At 41.9% G+C, this 7,948-nt stretch overlaps 1 non-coding gene across 1 annotated transcript; it reads right to left on the bottom strand.

Moving 5' to 3' along the window:
* Window positions 1-4,664: 4,664 nt before the first annotated feature.
* On the bottom strand, window positions 4,665-4,771 carry LOC120279803. Its single transcript, XR_005542104.1, has one exon. It is a non-coding gene; the product is annotated as a small nucleolar RNA R71 (small nucleolar RNA).
* Between the last annotated feature and the right edge of the window lie 3,177 nt (window positions 4,772-7,948).

Raw genomic sequence — 7,948 nt, 5'->3', positions numbered from 1 at the left:
AAGATAGAGTTTATTTACGTTTGTATCAACTTAATTCCTTTTATGAAAAGAGATTAGAGACTTAACAAAACCTTGAAGTCAACAAAGCAAGGATGGCACAAGCTTACAATAAAATGGCTCGCATTCAAACAATTAAAAAGGAAGAGATGGTTTCAGTATTAAGAAGGCCAATCATCACCATAAAGCATGCTAGGGGCAAGTTCAAGCCAAATTGGGAAGACCCATAGGTTATAGAGGTCGCCTACAAGGGAGGAGCTTATCAGCTAATAGACGCAAATTGAAGATAACCTATGCCACCTATCAATGCTAGATTTCTGAAAAAATATTGCCTATGATATAAATGTAAGCCATGATATGAAGTTAATGCATCTTATGTTTGTGCCAATTTTGGGTAGCTCTCTTTTGTTTTTGCAATGTGCCTTGTTTGAAGATTACTTGCAGAAGATGCTCAACATTGCTGAGACTATGTCATACATGCTGAGTCGTGTACGTGATTATCCACAATAGAGGATGGACAGTGTTGATTGCTCAGTTTAGCTGATGTGATTCATAGAACAACTTATAAATGGTCAGAGAGACTCAATCTTCCTCAATCTAATGTTGCCCATTCACAGCTAGAGTATGCTTCACATATCTTGGCTGATGCTATCAGGCGAAACCCACCAAAGAGAGATGATACCACACTCAAAATGAGTAAAGATCTAGCAACTAATGATATCTCAAAACAAGATTCCAAATTAATAGTGTCCCAGGATGCAGCAGAGGTAACTATAGGAGCCAAGCCATTGAAGGAAGATGGCCCACCACAAAGCCACTAAGAAATTGATTCATACACAACCACCGAGCTACCCATCTCTAGAAGGAATTAAGAGGCGCAGTCGAAGAGTGACTCGACAGAATCTTCAAATGGCTAGGAAATGTGAATGCCTTTATTTTTAATATTATTTGGACTAAGAATTGTCATTACCGAAGTACTCTACTTATTTCTGCTTTACAACTTAACAATAGCACTCATATCTGGTTTTCCATTTTATTATTGTGTTAGTGTTTGTATCTACCTTCTACTATTTACTTATGCACATTTGACTTTACTTTATTTTATTTGCAAAGCCCTACAGTTATTTTTGCTTTAAGTCCCAACAATCATACTCAGTACCTATATTTATTTGTGTAAATTTATATGATAATGTTTACATATATTTTTATTATTTACATTTGCATGTTTATGAAGAAGGATGTAAGTTTAGAATTACTATCATTCGATGATATTTGAAACATGCTACACTCATTCATTGATTAACAAAAACATTCACTACATGTAGTCAATCTACGATTACTTTATTACATCTTGCCCTATTATGACGAATTGCGTGACAATGAGTACAATGCAATTCACGCACATGAAAGGCTTGTAATTCAATCCTCCTCCACCTAGGATGATTAGGCCTTCATAAGTGCTTGTGTGTTAAGAATGTGAAGTATTCTTTCTTTACGATGAGCATTACTTTTATCAGATTTTAGCACTAATACATGTGTATTTGTGTTCTTTTGCCCATGTAGGGTTATGAAGCAAATGTGGAAGAAAGAAGCCAAAGTAGATCGTGAACACATTATTTGATCAAATCTTGGAAGGAACAAATGCGAAGACACAAGTTGGGCTCAAAGATACGTGAATGTGTGCCAACCTCCATGTAATCAAGCAATTACGATGAGTTGGAGTGGCACGAAGATAGTCATATTTGTGTATCATAACTTGTGCAATGATAGCAAGATCTTCGCCAATGAACCTGTTTATTGAAGAAACAATGTGATCTACGGCATAAATGTGTGCCCGTTTTGTTGTCTCGATGAAAAGTGGATTCGGGAGTGTTTTTGGTGGGGGTAGTGTAGCAGGTTACTATAGCAAATCAATGTAGCAATTACTGTAGCAATTACTGTTCACAACCGGCCAAAAATCAGAATTCCCGAGAATCAACATAGGCGTGTGGAAATTACCCACGCCCGTGTGGATGCCCGATTCCAGCCTATTTAAAACCATTTTCAGCCCGATTTCAGCATCCTTTTCCTATCTTTTCTCCAACTTTTGAGAGGCCGGCATCTAGGGTTTAATGAGGCTTTGGTAAGGCTTTTGGAGTGGTTCTATGGCTTCGACACCGCGTTTGATAAGTGCTTGTGCAATAAGATTATTAAGTGTTCTTTCCTTGTGTTGAGCATTACTTTTCTCGGTTTTTAACTCTAATATGGGTGTATTTATGTTACTTTCGTGCAGGTAGGGTTGTGAGGCTGATTATGAGAGAAAGAAGACAATGTGGGTCGTAATGCACTAATTTGGAGGAAATCTTGCTAAGGTTCAAACGCGAAAACATAGGTCGGGTTCCAAATGCAGGAATGTGTGCCAACCTCGTCGTACTCGAGTTAGCACAACTATTTGGAGGGGCACAAGGACAGTCACATTCAAGCATTCCGACTTGTGCATATAGAACAAGATCTCCACCAACATGTCTGTTATTTCAGGTCGATGAAAGTATGGATTCGGGAGTATTTCAGGTCGGTACTGTAGCAGGGCATTGTAGGGAACACTATAACAAAAATACTGCAGCAGTACTGTTTACAGCCGGACGAGAAAATAGGAAAACGGAGAATCCACACGGGCATGTGGAAATTCCACACGCCCGTGTGGAAAATCCACTGGGGCGCCCACATGGGCGTGTGGATTCCCGATTCCAACCCTTCAAAAGCCGATTTTAGCCCCGATTTCATTATTCTTTTCTCCATCTTTTCCCCAACTTGAGAGAGGGCGGCGGCTAGGGTTTTGAGAGGTATTGGCTAGGGCTTTGGAAAGGTTCTATGGCTCCGACATCGCATGCCATTAGGAAGAAGGTTAGTGGGAGAGCCTTCGTCGGCACCGATCCGGTGAGGTGTATCCTAGGCCGGACAAAGGGACCCTTGCGACGAGTAGAGGACTCTCTACAAGACCATCGCCACGACTATTGAGGGGGTTTTCTATGGATGCTTTGTATTTACATTCAATTTCATTGATTGTATCTAGCTCCATGGATAGTTAAACCCCTAGTGGGTACTTCGGTATTTGTGAACCCTAGGATGTATCCGTTTCATTGAATCTCTTTATTATGCTTTCAATTAATTGATGTTTATTTTGAGTTCCAATCTTGGAGACTTGATTTTATGAATACTCCCCTAGAGTAACATTAGGGTTGAGAGTTCTTGTTGGTAACTCTTGTGAGTGAGTGACACACCATGAGAGTTAGACAAAGCTAGATTGGAGAGGGTTGAGAGGGTGAGTCGAGAGGTAGCGTAGTGTCCCCTTTCCCCTCCGGTGTGATCTATCCTACCTCCACGTTCGAAGAGTTCTTTGCGGCCATAGTAGAGTGCATGGGCTAAGGGATGACCTTCTGCTGGGGCTTAGTTGTGAGTGCAACTGAGTGAAGTGCTGAAGTGATTTTAGCACCTAGGGCTTAATTGTTGCTAGGGATCCTCCACCTGGACCAAAGGGTTAGGTCTATAGATAAGAATAGGGTTTATCACTTGGAATCCCTAGAGTTCATTGCAATTTTATGCGAGTGCGAAGTTGAGAGGTTATTCAATCTCTCCTCCGGGACATGTATAGAGTTAGGCATGGTTGACCTTAGATTTGGGATCATGTAATTAAGGATTTCAATGACTCATTGTTGCATCAATTAGGAAGTATAATGGAGGGTTCTTGCACTTGAAACGATTGTCCTAGGCGGATCTATATTCGGGTAACCCATCTTTATCGATTGCCTTACCTTCTCCTTTACTTGTACTCTCTATCTTATTGCTTTTATTTCTCCTATTTCATATTTTGTCACACTTATCACTATTCATCTTCCACATTAGTTAAGAAACAACTTAAGTGTCTTTATTCTCTACTCTCTGTGGATACGATACCCATTCATCTGGGATTACTACTTCGACACCCGTGCACTTGTGGTTTACACGCATATACGGACGTGTCAAGTTTTTGGCGCCGTTGCCGGGGAGTAGGCGTTTAGATGTACTTTGTACTTTGTTTTCTTAGTTATTCATTCATTCTATTTCATATCTTCTTTTCTATCATTGTTTTGATTTTGTTTTTTTCTCTTTTGGTGTAGCTCCAGGTTATGACCCGAGGGAACCCTTCGATAATAATTGAATGAGATCTCTAGCTCGAACGTACACTTAGAAAGAAAGGGAAAGAACCTGTGCAAGAACAGTCTAATCTAGCTGATTTGGGAGTAGAAGAATCTAAAAACATGGTAGAACAGAATGAGCAGCAGCAGACATTATCCGATTATGCCAGACCTTCAATATTGGGGACACAATCGAGCATTGTGTGTCCCCCGATTACAGCTCAAAACTTTGAGCTGAAACGGGCATTCATCCACTTGTTGCAGCAATCCACATAGTTTAATTGTTTGGCCGATGAGGATCCGAATAGTCATATAGAAAACTTTCTCGAGGTGTGCAACATGCTTAAGATAAAAAGGGTTACGGATGATAGCATCAAGTTGAGAGCCTTCCCATATTCCTTGAAATGGAGAGCGAAGCAGTGGCTACACTCATTACCTAGAGCATCAATTACCACATGGGAGGAGATGGTAGAAGCTTTTCTTGCCCGTTATTTTCCTCCCAGAAAATCTGTGAAGCTTAGGAATGAGATCTCATCCTTTGTACAATTGGAATTGGAGTCTCTATTTGAGACGAGGGAAAGGTTCAAGGAGCTCCTGAGAAAGTGCCGACAATATGGATTCCCGGAGTGGATGATTGTTCAGACCTTTTACAACAGTTTAAATCTGAGTACAAGGCAACTCTTAGATGTGGCAGCAAGAGGTACCTTAGGTAGCAAGACCCCGGGTGAGGCCCGTCAACTAATTGAAGAAATGGGGTTAAACAGCTACCAATAGATACTTGGGAGAAGGAAAAGGTGGCTGGCCTCCATGAGATAGATGCAGTAACCTTATTGGTGGCTCAACTGGAATCATTGAGTAAGAAGTTAGATCTCCTAACTTCGAATAGAGTGATGGCCGTGACTACTTGCGCCGGGTGTGGTGGAGGATATGCACGCTCCGATTGCCCGATCTCTATTGGTGATGCATCTTCGGTTGAGAATGTCGATTTTGTAGGTAATGCTATGAGGAATCAAGGAAACCCATACAACAACACCTACAATCCGGGTTGGAAGAGTTATCCCAATTTCTCGTGAAGCAACCAAGGTCCACAAAAGGCCATGGGGCCACCAGGTTTCCAACAACAACAGCAAGCTCCAAACATGGAAAATAGAGTTTCAGGTTTGGAGACCCGAATGAGCGATTTGGAGAAGGCCTTAACTAGGTTTGTGCAATCATCTGATACAAGGTTCCAATCAGTTGAGGCTACACTTCACAACCACACCACCTCTTTGCATAATCTTGAAAATCAAGTAGGGCAGATTGCGAAGTCCTTATCGGAAAGGCTACATGGAAGCTCACCGAGTAACACCGAGAACAACCCTAGAGAGCATGTGAAGGCGATTACTTTCAGAAGTGGTCGTGAGGTTGAGGGTAAGCTTCCGAGTGAGAAGCCCAATGAACACGCACCCGAGGTTATAGAGGTTGATAAGGGAGCAAGCAAAGAGAAGGAGGTGGCACCCTCAACTTTCAAGAAAAGAATCCCTTATCCCTCTAGAATGAAGAATGACCAAGGGGATGAACAAAACAAGAAGTTCCTGAGTTTGTTCAAATAACTCCACATCAATATTTCTTTTGTTGAGGCATTGGCTCAAATGCCTAAGTATGCAAAATTCTTGAAAGATTTGTTGACCAACAAAGAGGAATTTGGAGGACAGTGCTTCAGTGATCTTAGATGCTTCTTGCTCGGTGGTGTTGCAAAAGAATATGCCGAACAAGAAGAAAGACACCGGGAAGTTTCATCATTCCTTGTAACATTGGCAATTGGGTGAAGAAATGGCATTGGCGGACTCAGGGGACAGTATCAACGTTATGCCATACACCTTCTTTCAGAACCTAGGCTTGGGAGAGCCTAGACCCACTCAAATGACTTTGCAATGAGCGGATCAAAGAGTGAGACATCCGAGGGGTATCATTGAAGATGTGCTTGTGAAGATGGACAAGTACATATTTCCTGTAGACTTTGTGGTTGACAAGATAACCTTGCCTATATCCTGTAAGTGCACGGGTTTGTCGAAGTAATAATCCAGGATGAGCGGGTATCGAATCCACAGGGAGTAGGGAATAAAAACACTTAATCCGCTTCTTAGCAATGTGAAAGATCAGTAGTGATAAGTGTGATAATGATTCAATTCTCAAAAGTAAAAACAACAAGTAAGAGAGCACGAGTAAAGGAGGAGATAAGGCAATCGATAAAGATGGGGTACTCGGATAATGCTCCGCCTAGGACAATCGTTCAAGTGCAAGAACCCTCTATTATGCTTCCTAATCAATGCAATGATGAGTCGTGGAAATCCTTAAATACATAGTCCCAAATCTAAGGTCAACTATGCCTAACTCTATACATATCCCGGAGGAGAAATTAGATAACCTCTCAACCTCGCACTCGAATATAGTTGCAATGAGCTCTAGGGATTCCAAGTGATAAATCTCTTCCTAATTATAGACATAACCCTTTGGTCCAGGTGGAAGGTCCCTAACCACGATTAAGCCCTATATACTAAGATCACCTCAACGCTTCACTCTGTTGCACGTGCAACTAAGCCGCAGCGGAGGGTCATCCCTTAGACCATTCACTCTATTATGGCCGCAAAGAACTCGAAGAACGGAGATAGAATCTATCATGTCGGAGGGGAAAGGGGACGCTCCTGTACCTCTCGACTCAGCCTCTCAATCCTCTCCAAACAGCTTTGTCTAACGCTTGTGGTGTGTCACTCACTCACAAGGTTACCAACAAGAACTTTCAACCCAAGTGTCACTCTAGGGTAATGTTCATACAATCAAGTATTCAAGGTTGGAACTCACAACAAACATCAATTATTTGAAAGCATAATAAAGAGATTCAATGAAACAAATACATCGTAGGGTTCACAAATACCCAAGTACCCACTAGGGGTTTAGCTCTCCGTGGAGCTAAGTACAATCAAAGAAATAGAATGTAAAAGCAATGTATCCATAGAGAAACCCCCTCGATAGTCGTGTCGATGGTCTTGTGGAAAGTCTTCTACTCGTCGCCCAACGATTCCCTTGTCCGTTATAGGATATGTCTCGACGGAAGTTCCCCTACCAACCTTCTTCCAAAGGAATGATGATGTTGGAGCCGTAGAACCTCTCCAAAACCCTAGCCAATACCTCTCAAAATCCTAGCCAAAACTCTCTGTCAAGTTGGGGAAAAGATGGAGAAAAGAATGCTGAAATCGGGGCTGAATCGGCTTTAAATAGGGCTGGAATTGGGAATTCACACGCCCCTGTGGGCGCCCCTGTGGAATTTCCGCACGGGCGTGGGTAACTTCCACACGCCTGTGCGGATTCTCTGAAACTGTCATTTCTGGCCGGTTGAGAACAGTAACTGCTACACTACTCTGCTAAAAATACTCCCAAATCCACTTTTCATCGAGGTAACCTAAACGGGAACACGTTTTTGCCGTGGATCACTTTGCTTCTTCAATGACAGATAAGTTGATGAAAATCTTGTTCTATGTGCATAAGTCAGAGTGCTTGAGTGTGACTGCCCTTGTGCCTTTCCAAATGGTTGTGCAAACTCAAATACGGAGAGGTTAGCACACACTCTAGCATCTCGCACCCGACTTATATCTTCGCATTTGAACTTTAGCAAGATTTCCTCCAAAATCGGTGCATTTGTGATCCACATTGGCTTCTTTCCTTCATAATTGGTTTCACAACCCAACCTGCATAAAAGTAACATAAAAACACACATATTAGTGTAAAAACCCGAGAAAAGTAATGCTCAACATAAGGAA

The sequence above is a fragment of the Dioscorea cayenensis genome, chromosome 16 (genome assembly GCF_009730915.1).
Source record: "Dioscorea cayenensis subsp. rotundata cultivar TDr96_F1 chromosome 16, TDr96_F1_v2_PseudoChromosome.rev07_lg8_w22 25.fasta, whole genome shotgun sequence".
Lineage (NCBI taxonomy): Eukaryota > Viridiplantae > Streptophyta > Magnoliopsida > Dioscoreales > Dioscoreaceae > Dioscorea > Dioscorea cayenensis.
Note: the sequence above shows the minus strand (reverse complement) of the source record. Positions and strands in the feature narration are given on the sequence as shown.